Source organism: Scyliorhinus canicula, chromosome 29, assembly GCF_902713615.1.
Source record: "Scyliorhinus canicula chromosome 29, sScyCan1.1, whole genome shotgun sequence".
NCBI lineage: Eukaryota > Metazoa > Chordata > Chondrichthyes > Carcharhiniformes > Scyliorhinidae > Scyliorhinus > Scyliorhinus canicula.
The window spans coordinates 1,388,721-1,405,128 of NC_052174.1; the positions used below are offsets into that span (position 1 = coordinate 1,388,721).

A 16,408-nucleotide genomic window follows, 5' to 3' on the forward strand; every position below is an offset into this window, starting at 1 on the left:
CTTGATGGGGACAGTGTAGACGGAGCTTTACTCTGTATCTAACCCCGTGCTGTACCTGTCCTGGGAGTGTTTGATGGGGACAGTGTAGAGGGAGCTTTACTCTGTATCTAACCCCGTGCTGTACCTGTCCTGGGAGTGTTTGATGGGGACAGTGTAGAGGAAGCTTTACTCTGTATCTAACCCCGTGCTGTACCTGTCCTGGGAGTGTTTGATGGGGACAGTGTAGAGGGAGCTTTACTCTGTATCTAACCCCGTGCTGTACCTGTCCTGGGAGTGTTTGATGGGGACAGTGTAGAGGGAGCTTTACTCTGTATCTAACCCCGTGCTGTACCTGTCCTGGGAGTGCTTGATGGGGACAGTGTAGACGGAGCTTTACTCTGTATCTAACCCCGTGCTGTACCTGTCCTGGGAGTGTTTGATGGGGACAGTGTAGAGGGAGCTTTACTCTGTATCTAACCCCGTGCTGTACCTGTCCTGGGAGTGTTTGATGGGGACAGTGTAGAGGGAGCTTTACTCTGTATCTAACCCCGTGCTGTACCTGTCCTGGGAGTGTTTGATGGGGACAGTGTAGAGGGAGCTTTACTCTGTATCTAACCCCGTGCTGTACCTGTCCTGGGAGTGTTTGATGGGGACAGTGTAGAGGGAGCTTTACTCTGTATCTAACCCCGTGCTGTACCTGTCCTGGGAGTGTTTGATGGGGACAGTGTAGAGGAAGCTTTACTCTGTATCTAACCCCGCGCTGTACCTGTCCTGGGGGTGTTTGATGGGGACAGTGTAGAGGAAGCTTTACTCTGTATCTAACCCCGTGCTGTACCTGTCCTGGGAGTGTTTGATGGGGACAGTGTAGAGGGAGCTTTACTCTGTATCTAACCCCGTGCTGTACCTGTCCTGGGAGTGTTTGATGGGGACAGTGTAGAGGGAGCTTTACTCTGTATCTAACCACGTGCTGTACCTGTCCTGGGAGTGTTTGATGGGGACAGTGTAGAGGGAGCTTTACTCTGTATCTAACCCCGTGCTGTACCTGTCCTGGGAGTGTTTGATGGGGACAGTGTAGAGGGAGCTTTACTCTGTATCTAACCCCGTGCTGTACCTGTCCTGGTAGTGTTTGATGGGGACAGTGTAGAGGGAGCTTTACTCTGTATCTAACCCCGTGCTGTACCTGTCCTGGGAGTGTTTGATGGGGACAGTGTAGACGGAGCTTTACTCTGTATCTAACCCCGTGCTGTACCTGTCCTGGGAGTGCTTGATGGGGACAGTGTAGACGGAGCTTTACTCTGTATCTAACCCCGTGCTGTACCTGTCCTGGGAGTGTTTGATGGGGACAGTGTAGAGGGAGCTTTACTCTGTATCTAACCCCGTGCTGTACCTGTCCTGGGAGTGTTTGATGGGGACAGTGTAGAGGAAGCTTTACTCTGTATCTAACCCCGTGCTGTACCTGTCCTGGGAGTGTTTGATGGGGACAGTGTAGAGGGAGCTTTACTCTGTATCTAACCCTGTGCTGTACCTGTCCTGGGAGTGTTTGATGGGGACAGTGTAGAGGGAGCTTTACTCTGTATCTAACCCCGTGCTGTACCTGTCCTGGGAGTGCTTGATGGGGACAGTGTAGACGGAGCTTTACTCTGTATCTAACCCCGTGCTGTACCTGTCCTGGGAGTGTTTGATGGGGACAGTGTAGAGGGAGCTTTACTCTGTATCTAACCCCGTGCTGTACCTGTCCTGGGAGTGTTTGATGGGGACAGTGTAGAGGGAGCTTTACTCTGTATCTAACCCCGTGCTGTACCTGTCCTGGGAGTGTTTGATGGGGACAGTGTAGAGGGAGCTTTACTCTGTATCTAACCCCGTGCTGTACCTGTCCTGGGAGTGTTTGATGGGGACAGTGTAGAGGGAGCTTTACTCTGTATCTAACCCCGTGCTGTACCTGTCCTGGGAGTGTTTGATGGGGACAGTGTAGAGGAAGCTTTACTCTGTATCTAACCCCGCGCTGTACCTGTCCTGGGAGTGTTTGATGGGGACAGTGTAGAGGAAGCTTTACTCTGTATCTAACCCCGTGCTGTACCTGTCCTGGGAGTGTTTGATGGGGACAGTGTAGAGGGAGCTTTACTCTGTATCTAACCCCGTGCTGTACCTGTCCTGGGAGTGTTTGATGGGGACAGTGTAGAGGGAGCTTTACTCTGTATCTAACCCCGTGCTGTACCTGTCCTGGGAGTGTTTGATGGGGACAGTGTAGAGGGAGCTTTACTCTGTATCTAACCCCGTGCTGTCCCTGTCCTGGGAGTGTTTGATGGGGACAGTGTAGAGGGAGCTTTACTCTGTATCTAACCCCGTGCTGTACCTGTCCTGGGAGTGTTTGATGGGGACAGTGTAGAGGGAGCTTTACTCTGTATCTAACCCCGTGCTGTACCTGTCCTGGGAGTGTTTGATGGGGACAGTGTAGAGGGAGCTTTACTCTGTCAAAACTTGAATAGTTCGATCAGATCACCTCTCAATTCTGGTGAAATCAGGCCTAATTTGTGTCATCTCCGTCGGAACTTAACCTGTTGTCCAGGCATCATTCTTGTAAACCTAGATTGTGCTCCCTCCAAGGCGAAAATATCCTTCCTAAAGCCTAGTGCCCAGATCTGCTCCGTCAGGTCAGCATGGTGGCGCAGTGGTTAGCACTGCTGTCTCACGGTGCCGAGTTCCCAGGTTCGATCCCGGCTCTGGGTCACTGTCCGTGTGGAGTTTGCACATTCTCCCCGTGTCTGCGTGGGTTTCGCCCCCACAACCCAAAGATGTGCAGGATGGTTGGATTGGCCACGTTAAATTGGAAAAAAACTAATTGGGTACTTTAAAATATAAGAAAATCTGCCCAGTCATCATAGAATCCAACAGTGCAGAAGACCATTCGGCCCATCGAGTCTACACCCCACCATCTGACAGAGCACCCTACCCTGGCCCACTCTTCCACCCTACACCCGTAACACCACCTAAACCCTTGGACACTGAGGGGCAATTTAACACGGCCAATCCACCTAACCTGCGCATCTTTGTGACTCCAAGTGGGGTCTGACCAGGGTGTTCGTAAAGCTGTAGCATAATGTTTAAAGATGCACCATAGAGAGCATCCTATCTGGCTGCATCACAGCCTGGTATGGCAACTGCTCGGCCCAGGACCGCAAGGAACTTCAGAGAGTCGTGAACACCGCCCAGTCCATCACACGAACCTGCCTCCCATCCATTGATTCCATCTACACCTCCCGCTGCCTGGGGAAAGCGGGCAGCATAATCAAAGACCCCTCCCACCCGGCTTACTCACTCTTCCAACTTCTTCCATCGGGCAGGAGATACAGAAGTCTGAGAACACGCACGGACAGACTCAAAAACAGCTTCTTCCCCCACTGTCACCAGACTCCTAAACAACCCCCTTATAGACTGAACTGATCTCTCTACACATCTTCTCTACTGAGTAGTACTACACTCCGTATGCTTCACCCGACGTCTGTGCATTTACATTGTGTATTTATCGTATGTCTTGGGGGGGTGATGCAGTGGTTAGCACTGCTGCCTTAAGACGACGAGAATCCGGGTTTGATCCCGGCTCCGGGTCACTGCCCGTGTGGAGTTTGCACATTCCCCCTGTGTCTGCGTGGCTCTCGACCCCACAACCCAAGATGTGCAGGCGAGGTGGAGTGGCCACGCTAAATTGGCCCTTTATTGGGAAAAATTGGGTACTCTTAAATTTATTTTTAAAAATCCATCATAACCATAGAATCCCTACAGTGCAGAAGGAGTCCATTCAGCCCATCGGCTTTGCACCGACCCTCTGAAAAGGCACCATACCTAGGCCCACTCCCCCGTCTTATTCCTGCCAGCCCCACCTAACCTACACACACTGGGCACGAAGGGGCAAATTTACCACGGCCAATCCAACTAACCTGCACATACCTGGACTGTGGGAGGAAACCGGAGCACCCGGAGCAGAACGTGCAAACTCCAGTCACACGAGGCTGGAATCGAACCCGGGTCCCTGGCGCTGTGAGGCAGCAGTGCCAACCACGTCTTATGTCTTTCGTGCATGGAACCATCTACCTACATTGTACGCGGAACGCTACTTTTCACCGTACCGCTCTGCCTCCTTATACCCCAGCCGTGTACCTCTGCCCCCTTATACTCCAGCTGTGTACCTCTGCCCCCTTATACCCCAGCCGTGTACCTCTGCCTCCTTATACCCCAGCCGTGTACCTCTGCCCCCTTATACCCCAGCCGTGTACCTCTGCCTCCTTATACCCCAGCCGTGTACCTCTGCCCCCTTATACTCCAGCTGTGTACCTCTGCCCCTATACCCCAGCCGTGTACCTCTGCCCCCTTATACCCCAGCCGTGTACCTCTGCCTCCTTATACCCCCGCCGTGTACCGCTGTCTCCTTATACCCCAGCCGTGTACCTCTGCCCCCTTATACCCCAGCCGTGTACCGCTGTCTCCTTATACCCCAGCCGTGTACCGCTGTCTCCTTATACCCCAGCCGTGTACCTCTGCCCCCTTATACTCCAGCCGTGTACCTCTGCCCCCTTATACCCCAGCCGTGTACCTCTGCCCCCTTATACCCCAGCCGTGTACCTCTGCCTCCTTATACCCCAGCCGTGTACCGCTGTCTCCTTATACCCCAGCCGTGTACCTCTGCCCTCTTATACCCCAGCCGTGTACCGCTGTCTCCTTATACCCCAGCCGTGTACCGCTGTCTTCTTATACCCCAGCCGTGTACCTCTGCCTCCTTATACCCCAGCCGTGTACCGCTGTCTCCTTATACCCCAGCCGTGTACCTCTGCCCCCTTATACCCCAGCCGTGTACCGCTGTCTCCTTATACCCCAGCCGTGTACCTCTGCCTCCTTATACCCCAGCCGTGTACCTCTGCCTCCTTATACCCCAGCCGTGTACCGCTGTCTCCTTATACCCCAGCCGTGTACCTCTGCCCTCTTATACCCCAGCCGTGTACCGCTGTCTCCTTATACCCCAGCCGTGTACCGCTGTCTCCTTATACCCCAACCGTGTACCGCTGTCTCCTTATACCCCAGCCGTGTACCTCTGCCTCCTTATACCCCAGCCGTGTACCTCTGCCTCCTTATACCCCAACTGTGTGAGTATAAAGGTGGGCATTGGGTAGGAGACCACTTGCTGGGGCATCAACCTTGGCAGTGGCTCAGTGTGGGTGCAATGGAGATAGGGGAGCGGGCAAGGATGGCACGCTGTGCCAACTCACCTGTCTTCTTCGGACGACCTCTTGCTTTTGGCAAGGTTGGTGCTGCTGCTATTCTTCAAAATGCCTTTAACAGGTTTGCCGGGGTCCATAGTCTGAGGGTGGGGTTGGGGTTGGGGAGGGGGGGGGGAATTCTGTCCACTCTGTACAGTTTCAGGGATGGAGGCTCAGGTCCTTCCCCAAGGTCTGGAAGGCTTCCCATGGGCTTGTCATCTCAACACATTCCCTTGGCTGCTGCCAGGGCTGCAGGCCCCGCCCTCCACAGGGAGGGGGCGGGGCCAACACAGGCCGCACCCCCTTTACACGTCATACAATGGGAGGAGTTACATCTCTTGTGACGTCCTTCCATCATCAGCTGGAGCCACAATGGCAACTTTAAAGGGACAGGGCCCCCCCCCCCCAAAAAAAAACAGGGAGGTTACAGAATGGCTAAACCAACCCCCAGTAAGGGGAGGGGGGGTCATGTATCAAATACTCATCGAGATGATAGTTCCCAGGGCAACCTCCCTCCCCCCCCCTCCCCCCGCTGGAGTCCAATACAAGACCTGCCCTGAAGTTCTCAAAAAGTTTGGATTTGTTGCCTGAAGTTGGCAGCAGTTTCTGACCCAACACAACTGCACCATTTCACTGAAAACTCTGCTGCTAGTCCAGTCTCGGTGTTACTCAGACCAAGCTCCCTGCAGAGGGTTCTGCTGCTTCCCCCTCAAGTGCCACCACTTGCCCCCATCAGGGGCGGGGAAAGGTGTGGGACTGCTGCAGCCACCAGCTCCACGGTGGACACTGCAGAATAGAATTAGAATTTAGTGCAGGAGGCCATTCGGCCCATCGAGTCTGCACCGGCTCTTGGAAAGAGCACCCTACCCAAGGTCAACACCTCCACCCTATCCCCATAACCCAGCCCAAAGGGCAATTTATCATGGCCAATCCACCTAACCAGACACATCTTTGTGACTGTGGGAGGAAACCGGAGGAAACCCACGCACACACGGGGAGGATGTGCAGACTCCGCACAGACAGTGACCCAAGCCGGAATCGAACCTGGGACCCTGGAGCTGTGAAGCAATTGTGCTATCCACAATGCTACCGTGAATCTAGAACAAGGCTTTCGAAGGGAAGCTCTGAGCGTATTTCTTTTTTCTCCCCCCCCTCATTTATAGAATCCCTCCAGTGCAGGAGGCCATGTGGCCCATCGAGTCTGCACCAGCCCTCTGAAAGATCACCCCACCAAGGCCCAATTTAGTGACCAATCCACTTAACCTGCACATCGTGGGAGGAAACCAGAGCATCCCGGCAGAAAGGCAGACACGGGGAACGGTTTTCAATAAGCAATAATCGCGCCTCGGTTCAACCTCATCGGCGACGATACTGCCACTGCGCAACGCCAGTGAACCCGGTCCTCGGCGCCGTGATAACTACCACGTCACCCTAATTATAATTCAAACTTACTTTTAATCATGAAGGGGGGGGGGGGGGGGGGGGGGGGGAGCTCCTTGATCACTGAATGCTGGATAAATTATACTCCCTATCCCAAGTTGTCAGCACACATCCTGCCTCCCAGAACCAGGTCCCAGGTTCGATTCCAACCCCAGCACTTCATGGCCAGGATGTGTTCAAAACACAGCCAATCCATGGGGGCAAAGGCATAGGACATAGTGCTGGGCTGTCAGAGGGTCAGTGCAGACTCAATGGGCAGAATGGCCTCTTCCTGCACAGCAGGGCTCTACGGGGTTTACTCTGCACAGCGCTTGGGGAGATAGTTCCATCAGGTTACAGCCCGTTTATCAGGCGGACTCTTTGAAAAAAATAAGGATCGATTACATTTATTAAATTCTTTAAACATTTTTGGGGAGCACATATTGACAGACTTGCACACTTCCTCAACATCCTAAAGCGCTGGAAAATCTCAGCCGGTCCGGCAGCATGGGAGTAGGCAACGAGTCCAGGTTCGATTCGAGAGGGTAGAACTTCACCTTCTGCCCGGTGGTTGAAGCAGCTCCGAGTTAGTCCCGCGTTTGGAAACTGTGGCCAACACATCACAGGGAGCTTCACAGCACATCGTTTAATAAAAAATACCAGAGGGTCAGTGTCACTACTGGAGGTGAGGGGGAAGAGGAATTTCAGGGTTGATGAATTTACAACACTGATAACCGTATCAGATTGGTTAGAAACAGAAAAAGGCCATTTGGCCCTTCGAAGCTGCGCCGCCATTCATTATGATGGCCGATCATCCACCTCAGTAACCTGTTCTTGCCTCTTTACCACCCCCCACAATCCTTTTTGCCCCAAGTACGATGTCAAACTGCTTCTTGACAACATACATTGGCCCCAGCCACAACTCCACAAGCTGACTGCTTTCGCTGGATGGAGAAATCTCTTCACCGCAGTTCAATTTGGTCCACACCATATCCTTCGATTGATCCCTGGTTCTGGACCCATCCCTCCCACTGACCCTGTTCAGAGATCTACGGCAAACGCCCTTCAGCCCATCAAACCTGCCCCAGTCAAAAAGAACCAACTAATCCAGTTTCCCAGCACTTGTCCCATAGCCATGCCTGCCCTGGGATCACAAGTGAACATCTAAATCCTTCTGAAATGTTCTGTGGGTCTCTGCCTCCCCCCCCCTTTCAGGCAGCGAGTTACAGACTCTCCCACCCCCCCCCCCCCCCCCCCCCCCCCCCCCGTGAAGTTCTTCCTCACATCCCTTCGAAATCTCTGGCCCCTGACCCCTCCACTAAGGGGAAAAGTTTCTTCCTGTCTACTCTCTCTGTGCCCCTCCATCTCAATCTCGCCCCCCCCCTCTGCTCCAAGGAAACCAGCCCCAGTCTATCCAATCTCTCTTCACAGCGAACACTCTCCGGCCCAGGCAACATCCTGGTAAATCTCCTCTGCTCCCTTCCCAGTGGCTATCACATCCCTCCTATAACGTGGATTCCAGAACTGCCCACAATACTCTCGCTGTGGCCTAACCAGCGTTTTATACAGTTCCAGCATCACCTCCCTGCTCTTAAATTCTGCCTCGGCTAATAAAGGCAAGTAGACCACAGGCCTTCTTGCCCAGTGTCCGCCTGCTCTGCTAGCTTAAGGGACAGGTGTACATGCACAGCAAGATCCCTCTGATCCTCGGTGCTTCCCAGGATCCTGCCGTTTATCCTGTATTCCCTCGCCTTGTCTGTCCTGCCCAAGTGCATCACCTGACTTATCCAGATTGAACTGCAGTGGCCATTGATCAGCCAATTTGCCTAATTTCCGTGGCTATTAGTCTTCCATGTGGAACCTGGTGAAAAGCCTCGCTGACGTCAAAGTGACGACATCAAATGCATTTGGCTTATCTACACACCTGGTTCCCTCTGAAAAATTCAGTCAAAATTATTCCTTCCTCCCTCCTCCAATAAATGCAGAGAATGCGGCCATCAATCCCACTGCCTCTCACGGGCAAAGGGAGCTCTTCACCACCACAGGCAAATCCCCCAACTTGGAAATACTGTTGGAATGTTACAGGTTTCTGCAGAGGTTTTCCCGGTCATACTGGGAGATCTTGTGTTGATTTGACAGGTCTGTCGGCGCCGCTGTTCAAGAACAGGGGTCACCTCGTGCCCTCATCAGTGTCTCACTCAGCCATTGGGGACCGGTCAAGTGTCAACCACATTGCGGTGGGTCACATGTTGCCACATTTCCTTCCCGCAAGGGCACGACGCAGCCAGACTTGATTTCACAAGCGCCGACGAGAGTTGCCAGTCACAGATACGAGCTGGAGCTGCTATAACGACGTGTAGGGGGGGAACCGAGAGAAATAACTGAATAGAGAGAAACAATGTGCTCGGGAGGAACTTTGCAATCAAGACACAGATCTGTTGAATTCCATTTTAATTACAAGACAAGGGAATGCACAGACTCCACTACTGATCCAGGGAGCTGGACATCGGCGGCAGGCGTTCCCAGAATTCCAGAAACAACTCCACAAACGAACAGAAAAGGGTTTCTGCGGGACAAGAATAAGGTTTGCATTAAAACAGCACCGATCACAATTCCAGGCCATCCGGGTTCACGGTGGGTGCAGCGGTGAGCACTGCTGCCTCACGTTGCCGAGGACCCGGGTTCGATCCCGGCCCCAGATAAACAAAGAGCAATACAGCAGAGGAACAGGCCCTTCGGCCTGACAAGCCAGTACTGGCCATGACAGGACGTCTCAATGCAGCAGGGTGCCACAGTTGCTTCACGGCGCTGAGGTCCCAGGTTCAATCCCAGCTCTGGGTCACTGTCCATGTGGACTTTGTACAGGACACGGCCTGCTGTAGTCTATTTTACGTTATATAAAAATGTAATGCACTGGACATCGAAAAATAATATTTGTCTGCTCACTATCTACATCAAACACTCCCAGGACAGGTACAGCACGGGGTTAGATACAGAGTAAAGCTCCCTCTACACTGTCCCCATCTAACACTCCCAGGACAGGTACAGCACGGGGTTAGATACAGAGTAAAGCTCCCTCTACACTGTCCCCATCAAACACTCCCAGGACAGGTACAGCACGGGGTTAGATACAGAGTAAAGCCCCCTCTACACTGTCCCCATCAAACACTCCCAGGACAGGTACAGCACGGGGTTAGATACAGAGTAAAGCTCCCTCTACACTGTCCCCATCAAACTCTCCCAGGACAGGTACAGCACGGGGTTAGATACAGAGTAAAGCTCCCTCTACACTGTCCCCATCTAACACTCCCAGGACAGGTACAGCACGGGGTTAGATACAGAGTAAAGCTCCCTCTACACTGTCCCCATCAAACACTCCCAGGACAGGTACAGCACGGGGTTAGATACAGAGTCAAGCTCCCTCTATACTGTCCCCATCAAACACTCCCAGGACAGGTACAGTACGGGGTTAGATACAGAGTAAAGCTCCCTCTACACTGTCCCAATCAAACACTCCCAGGACAGGTACAGCACGGGGTGAGATACAGAGTAAAGCTCCCTCTACACTGTCCCCACCAAGCACTCCCAGGACAGGTACAGCACGGGGTTAGATACAGAGTAAAGCTCCCTCTACACTGTCCCCAGAAAACTCTCCCAGGACAGGTACAGCGCGGGGTTAGATACAGAGTCAAGCTCCCTCTACACTGTCCCCATTAAACACTCCCAGGACAGGTACAGCGCGGGGTTAGATACAGAGTAAAGCTCCCTCTACACTGTCCCCATCAAACACTCCCAGGACAGGTACAGCGCGGGGTTAGATACAGAGTAAAGCTCACTCTACACTGTCCCCATCAAACACTCCCACGACAGGCAAGGCACACAGGATAGGACACCATAGAGCTCCCTCTACTGTCCACAATTCTTCATTGCCAAATTGCTACGAGACTGTCCTTCGACAGTGCGGGACTTTCTGTTATCAAAGTCAGGCTCTCAATAGGGGAATCTTATTCCGAGACTCCCACTGCATTTCACACCAGGAGATTGAAACCAACACGCGGTTTCAACAGATCCATCCACTGTTCAAACATTATCAGGGTCATTCTCCCGCCATTTTACCCTCACTGTTAACAGTGACGTACTGGGGGCAGTTAGAACCCTCCCTCCTCACTATAAGTTTAATCTGCAATCACAGGGCCAACTACAGAACTTGTCCCAGTTACTTTTGGCGCAGCAGGGTCACGGGTCAGACACCAGCTGTTTCCTTGACTGAGCCTGTGCGTTACTCTGAGCCGCCGTTTGGGCAGCACCGGCTCATGGGACAAGAGCAGGTGCCGTGGCGATGGCTCCAGGGGAGACCAATCACATGGTCAGCGTCGTACCTGTGACACAGCAATGCTGTCAGGATTTCTGCTACTTTTCACACCTGTTCCCGAATCCAACCTGCAATAAAATCAGAAAAAAGGATTAATTATAAACTAAAAGAGTAAATCAGCCCTTTCACAATCGCAAACATGCACCTCATCCTCCCACACAGCCTGCTGTAGTCTATATTACGTGATATAAAAATGTAATGCACTGGCCGTCGAAAAATAATATTTGTCTGCTCACTATCTACATCAAACACTCCCAGGACAGGTACAGCGTGGGTTAGATACAGAGTAAAGCTCCCTCTACACTGTCCCCATCAAACACTCCCAGGACAGGTACAGCACGGGGTTAGATACAGAGTAAAGCTTCCTCTACACTGTCCCCATCAAACACTCCCAGGACAGGTACAGCACGGGGTTAGATACAGAGTAAAGCTCCCTCTACACTGTCCCCATCAAACACTCCCAGGACAGGTACAGCACGGGGTTAGATACAGAGTAAAGCTCCCTCTACACTGTCCCCATCAAACACTCCCAGGACAGGTACAGCACGGGGTTAGATACAGAGTAAAGCTCCCTCTACACTGTCCCCATCAAACACTCCCAGGACAGGTACAGCACGGGGTTAGATACAGGGTAAAGCTCCTTCTACACTGTCCCCATCAAACACTCCCAGGACAGGTACAGCACGGGGTTAGATACAGAGTAAAGCTCCCTCTACAATGTCCCCATCAAACACTCCCACGACAGGTACAGCACAAGGTTAGATACAGAGTAAAGCTCCCTCTACACTGTCCCCATCAAACACTCCCAGGACAGGTACAGCACGGGGTTAGATACAGAGTAAAGCTCCCTCTACACTGTCCCCATCAAACACTCCCAAGACAGGTACTGCGCGGTGTTAGATACAGAGTAAAGCTCCCTCTACACTGTCCCCATCAAACACTCCCAGGACAGGTACAGCACGGGGTTAGTTCCAGAGTATAGCTCGCTCTACACTGTCCCCATCAAACACTCCCAAGACAGGTACTGCGCGGTGTTAGATACAGAGTAAAGCTCCCTCTACACTGTCCCCATCAAACACTCCCAGGACAGGTACAGCACAGGGTTAGATACAGAGTAAAGCTCCCGCAACACTGTCCCCATCAAACACTCCCAGGACAGGTACAGCACGGGGTTAGATACAGAGTAAAGCTCCCTCTACACTGTCCCCATTAAACACTCCCAAGACAGGTACAGCGCGGTGTTAGATACAGAGTAAAGCTCCCGCAACACTGTCCCCATCAAACACTCCCACGACAGGCAAGGCACAGGATAGGACACAATAGAGCTCCCTCCACTCCTGTCCACAATTCTTCATTGCCAAATTGCTAGGTGACTGTCCGTCGACAGTGCGGGACTGACTTTCTGTTATCAAAGTCAGGCTCTCAATAGGGGAATCTTATTCCGAGACTCGCACTGCATTTCACACCAGGAGATTGAACCCAACACGAGGTCTGAACAGATCCATCCACTGGTCAAACATTATCAGGGTTATTCTCCCGCCATTTTACCCTCACTGTTAACAGTGACGTACTGGGGGCAGTTAGAACCCTCCCTCCTCACTATAAATTTAATCTGCAATCACAGGGCCAACTACAGAACTTGTCCCAGTTACTTTTGGCGCAGCAGGGTCACGGGTCAGACACCAGCTGTTTCCTTGACTGAGCCTGTGCGTTACTCTGAGCCGCCGTTTGGGCAGCACCGGCTCATGGGACAAGAGCAGGTGCCGTGGCGATGGCTCCAGTGCAGACCAATCACATGGTCAGCGTCGTACCTGTGACACAGCAATGCAGTCAGGATTTCTGCTACTTTTCACACCTGTTCCCGAATCCAACCTGCAATAAAATCAGAAAAAGGGATTAATTATAAACTAAAAGAGTAAATCAGCCCTTTCACAATCCCAAACATGCACCTCATCCTCCCACACCGCCTGCTGTAGTCTATATTACGTGATATAAAAATGTAATCCACTGGACGTCGAAAAATAATATTGGTCTGCTCACTATCTACATCAAACACTCCCAGGACAGGTACAGCACGGGGTTAGATACAGAGTAAAGCTCCCTCTACACTGTCCCCATCAAACACTCCCAGGACAGGTACAGCGCGGGGTTAGATACAGAGTAAAGCTCCCTCTACACTGTCCCCATCAAACACTCCCAGGACAGGTACAGCACGGGGTTAGATACAGAGTAAAGCTCCCTCTACACTGTCCCCATCAAACACTCCCAGGGCAGGTACAGAACGGGGTTAGATACAGAGTAAAGCTCCCTCTACACTGTCCCCATCAAACACTCCCAGGACAGGTACAGCACGGGGTTAGATACAGAGTAAAGCTCCCTCTACACTGTCCCCATCAAACACTCCCAGGACAGGTACAGCACTGGGTTAGATACAGAGTATAGCTCCCTCTACACTGTCCCCATCAAACACTGCCAGGACAGGTACAGCACGGGGTTAGATACAGAGTATTGCTCCCTCTACACTGTCCCCATCAAACACTCCCACGACAGGTACAGCACGGGGTTAGATACAGAGTAAAGCTCCCTCTACACTGTCCCCATCAAACACTCCCAGGACAGGTACAGCACGGGGTTAGATACAGAGTAAAGCTCCCGCAACACTGTCCCCATCAAATACTCCCAATAAAAGGTACAGCGCGGAGTTAGATACAGAGTATAGCTCCCTCTACACTGTCCCCATCAAACACTCCCAGGACAGGTACAGCACGGGGTTAGATACAGAGAATAGCTCCCTCTACACTGTCCCCATCAAACACTCCCACGACAGGTACAGCCCGGGTTGAGATACAGAATAAAGCTCACTCTACACTGTCCCCATCAAATACTCCCAGGACAGGTACAGCACGGGGTTAGATACAGAGTAAACCTCCCTCTACACTGTCCCCATCAAACACTCCCAGGACAGGTACAGCACGGGGTGAGATACAGAGTAAAGCTCCCGCAACACTGTCCCCATCAATTACTCCCAATAAAAGGTACAGCGCGGGGTTAGATACAGAGTATAGCTCCCTCTACACTGTCCCCATCAAACACTGCCAGGACAGGTACAGCACGGGGTTAGATACAGAGTATAGCTCCCTCTACACTGTCCCCAACAAACACTCCCACGACAGGTACAGCACGGGGTTAGATACAGAGTAAAGCTCCCTCTACACTGTCCCCAACAAACACTCCCACGACAGGCAAGGCACAGGGTTGAACACAATAGAGCTCCCTCTACTCCTGTCCACAATTCTTCATTGCCAAATTGCTTGGTGACTGTCCTTCGACAGTGCGGTACTTTCTGTTCTCAAAGTCAGGCTCTCAATAGGGGAATCTTATTCCGAGACTCCCACTGCATTTCACACCAGGAGATTGAAACCAACACGAGGTCTGAACAGATCCATCCACTGGTCAAACATTACCAGGGTTATTCTCCCACCATTTTACCCTCACTGTTAACAGTGACGCACAGGGGGCAGTTAGAACCCTCCCTCCTCACTATAAATTTAATCTGCAATCACAGGGCCAACTACAGAACTTGTCCCAGTTACTTTTGGCGCAGCAGGGTCACGGGTCAGACACCAGCTGTTTCCTTGACTGAGCCTGTGCGTTACTCTGAGCCGCCGTTTGGGCAGCACCGGCTCATGGGACAAGAGCAGGTGCCGTGGCGATGGCTCCAGGGGAGACCAATCACATGGTCAGCGTCGTACCTGTGACCCAGCAATGCAGTCAGGATTTCTGCTGCTTTTCCCACCTGTTCACGAATCCAATCTGCAATAAAATCAGAAAAAAGGATTAATTATAAACTAAAAGAGTAAATCAGCCCTTTCACAATCCCAAACATGAACCTCATCCTCCCACACCGCCTGCTGTAGTCTATATTACGTGATATAAAAATGTAATGCAATGCACGTCAAAAAATAATATTTGTCTGCTCACTATCTACATCAAACACTCCCAGGACAGGTACAGCACGGGGTTAGATACAGAGTAAAGCTCCCTCTGCACTGTCCCCATCAAACACTCCCAGGACAGGTACAGCACAGGTTAGATACAGAGTAAAGCTCCCTCGACACTGTCCCCATCAAACACACCCAGGACAGGTAGAGCACGGGGTGAAATGCAGAGTAAAGCTCCCGCAACACTGTCCCCATCAAACACTCCCAATAAAAGGTACAGCACGGGTTTTAATACAGAGTAAAGCTCCCTCCACACTGTCCCCAGAAAATACTCCCAGGACAGGTACAGCACGAGGTTAGATACAGAGTAAACCTCCCTCTACACTGTCCCCATTAAACACTCCCAGGACAGTTACAGCACGGGGTTAGATACAGAGTAAAGCTCCCGCAACACTGTCCCCATCAAATACTCCCAATAAAAGGTACAGCGCGGAGTTAGATACAGAGTATAGCTCCCTCTACACTGTCCCCATCAAACACTCCCAGGACAGGTACAGCACGGGGTTAGATACAGAGAATAGCTCCCTCTACACTGTCCCCATCAAACACTCCCACGACAGGTACAGCCCGGGTTGAGATACAGAATAAAGCTCACTCTACACTGTCCCCATCAAATACTCCCAGGACAGGTACAGCACGGGGTTAGATACAGAGTAAGCTCCCTCTACACTGTCCCCATCAAACACTCCCAGGACAGATACAGCACGGGGTTAGATACAGAGTAAAGCTCCCTCTACACTGTCCCCATCAAACACTCCCAGGACAGGTACAGCACGGGGTTAGATACAGAGTAAACCTCCCTCTACACTGTCCCCATCAAACACTCCCAGGACAGGTACAGCACGGGGTTAGATACAGAGTAAAGCTCCTGCAACACTGTCCCCATCAATTACTCCCAATAAAAGGTACAGCGCGGGGTTAGATACAGAGGATAGCTCCCTCTACACTGTCCCCATCAAACACTCCCAGGACAGGTACAGCACGGGGTTAGATACAGAGTATAGCTCCCTCTACACTGTCCCCATCAAACACTCCCACGACAGGTACAGCACGGGGTTAGATACAGAGTAAAGCTCCCTCTACACTGTCCCCATCAAACACTCCCAGGACAGGTACAGCACGGGGTTAGATACAGAGTAAAGCTCCCTCTACACTGTCCCCATCAAACACTCCCAGGACAGGTACAGCACGGGGTTAGATACAGAGTAAAGCTCCCTCTACACTGTCCCCATCAAACTCTCCCAGGACAGGTACTGCTCGGGGTTAGATACAGAGTAAAACTCCCTCTGCACTGTCCCCATCAAACACTCCCAGGACAGGTAGAGCACGGGGTTAGATACAGAGTATAGCTCCCTCTACACTGTCCCCATCAAACACTCCCAGGACAG

At 52.0% G+C, this 16,408-nt stretch overlaps 1 long non-coding RNA gene and 1 pseudogene across 19 annotated transcripts in view; both read right to left on the reverse strand.

Annotated features, from left to right (window-relative positions):
• Positions 1–6,496: 6,496 nt before the first annotated feature.
• LOC119958494 lies at positions 6,497–6,617 on the reverse strand (annotated as a pseudogene).
• Positions 6,618–9,081: 2,464 nt separating this feature from the next.
• The window catches only part of LOC119958358, a 48,342-nt gene continuing 41,015 nt past the window's right edge, over positions 9,082–16,408 (reverse strand). For 10 of the 19 annotated variants that reach the window (XR_005459011.1, XR_005459009.1, XR_005459006.1 and 7 more), the window contains 3 exons: positions 12,831–12,891; positions 11,027–11,087; positions 9,082–9,213 (listed from right to left, as the gene is read on the reverse strand). This is a non-coding gene — a long non-coding RNA (uncharacterized LOC119958358). Of the gene's footprint in view, positions 9,214–11,026; positions 11,088–12,830; positions 12,892–14,771; positions 14,833–16,408 lie in introns of all 19 variants that reach the window. The other 9 variants (XR_005459008.1, XR_005459007.1, XR_005459001.1 and 6 more) reach the window with 3 other exon arrangements.